The following is a 2303-nucleotide window of genomic DNA, read 5'->3' on the forward strand; positions in this document are numbered from 1 at the left end:
AGTAATGATTCCTGGACTGGGGACTTGGTGGTGCCTTTCAGCCATACAGGAAATACAGGAGGCGGGGCCAGGTTTGGGAGCTGAGATGTTCAGCTGTGGCAGGTTGAGATTGAGTGCTGTGGGAACTCCAGGTGGAGCTAGCCAGCCAGAGAAGCCCCACACCTTCCTGAACTGCAATATGATGCTAACATGCTTATTAGCACTGTACTTATTCGTACTTAATGTTAGCGCTTAATAGTTAGTGTTTATAATCTTTACTTTTTAAGCAAATACCGTGAGAAACATCTTTGTCCACATCTGAGGTTTTCCTTTGAGATTTCTATAAGTAGAGTTACTGGGGCAAAGGTATATCACCTTTTTAAGATTTTAATTCATCTTGCCAAATTGCTTTTCAAAAGGTGGTACCAATCTCTATACCCACAATAACCTTGGATTCTTTCAAAACAGCCTCAGTGGGGTTTTTAAATAAATGTCACCCCCAAAGTTGCCAGGGTACAGGGAACCATCCTCTCGTGCACTACCGATGGACCCGACCACCAACATCAGCTCCATCTTTAAAAGTTGGTATTTGCCTTTGTCCTAGAGAAATCCCTCAAATCGATGTCTGTTATTAATTAATGTGCCGCAAACACCACAACCCAAACTATATTCTTGAAACCACGGTGGTGAGCGAAATAGAAATGCTCCGTGCATGAGGGAATACTCCCCTGAGGCGGGGGGAGGGGGTATAAGGACAATGTACCCAGTGAATAGAAAGCTCCACTGTAGCAAAACTGCATTATTTTGACAGTATTTTTCCCTAAAGTAGTGGTTTCTTGTAACTTTCTTTACCATAACTCAGTGTATGGACATGCATGGAAATCTCATTTCCTTTGGATCAGTGCTCTATGAGATGGCACCATTTGCTGGTCAAATACAATTTTAACCCAGAATAAACTAAAATCTCTTTCTGATGCATATATCGATAGATTTTCATCAAAGTGAAAAGGGAAAGTGCCATTTTCACTGAGGACAGTGTTTTGATCAGTTCTGCACATGGTTATCATGAATTCTTGGCTTGTTCAGGTGTTTTGGATGGTGGTTGTTGCATTGCTAACACTAACCACACACAGCTGACACACTGCAGGGCAACAGTACCCAGGGAAGTATCTGGCATGTTTGGTATCCCTCCCAGTGAATGCTTTCTTTGTGCTCAGCAGACTTAGATTTGTACATGACTGTTGTCTTTTCCAGAGAGTTCTTATAAAGGAAACTTGGATAGACTGTTGTCGTCCATGTGTTGTATTGAATTGAATATTTGTTTTGTATTTCGCGTGATCCGCTGGAGGCCACCTAACCTGGGGGCCCTCAGCACCAGCATTTGCCTCTTCTGTTCAGTGCATTAACCATCCATCTGGTCTGAATGGAGACTCGTACTTGGAAAACTTTCTTATACCTAGTTCACAGTCACTGTTCTCAGGGGTTAAATGAGAGGAGGCCATAGTTTTTCAAAGAAGACAGGGTCTAATTTGTATGAAGTGGGACTCTTATCAAGGAAGGAAGCAATGAGGATTGATCATCTCTGCTAAACCACAGTTGTTTTCTAGTATTAGTGGTGGATCCATCAAGGAATGGGAGAAAGATGATACTCCTGCTTTAAGATGAACTTGGTAGCTCCAAAATGGCCTCCTTTCCTACTGGGACTGTCATAGTGCCTGAAGGAAATTGCTTTCATTGTGGTGGGAGTTGAGTAGAATATAATGCATCAAAACATTAGAGAGTCCATCAGATGTTCCTGGTCCTCCTGGAGCTTTCTGCTATTACATTAAAGAGTTCACTTCCCACTTTTGTCCATTTGTAAGATGAGCTCTCCAAAAGAACACTATGAGAAAAGTTTACACATTTAAAAAATATATTTATTTATTTAAGCCATGCCAGGTCTTAGTTGTGGCACACGGGATCTTTAGTTGCAGCATGCAAGATCTTTTTAGTTGTGGCATGTGGGCTCCTTAGTTGTGGCATGCATGTGGGATCTAGTTCCCCGACCAGGGATCGAAACTGGGTCCTCTGCCTTGGGAGCTTGGAGTCTTACCCACTGGACCACCAGGGAAGTCCCTAAAAGTTTACACATGTTGAACCTATTTACCATAAATGTCTTGAAATCATAGGGATCCTGCTTGTTTTTGCTGTTCTTTACATCCTTTGTGTTTATTTCCATACACTGTACACAGATTATGCTATAAAGCTATTTTGTGATAAGAATTGAGAGAGGTTGAAACCAAAGCTGTCTCTCTGGCTGCAAGTCCCTCTGAAAATAGGGAAAG

This window comes from Lipotes vexillifer, unplaced genomic scaffold, assembly GCF_000442215.2.
Source record: "Lipotes vexillifer unplaced genomic scaffold, Lipotes_vexillifer_v1.1 scaffold790, whole genome shotgun sequence".
Classification (NCBI taxonomy): Eukaryota; Metazoa; Chordata; class Mammalia; order Artiodactyla; family Lipotidae; genus Lipotes; species Lipotes vexillifer.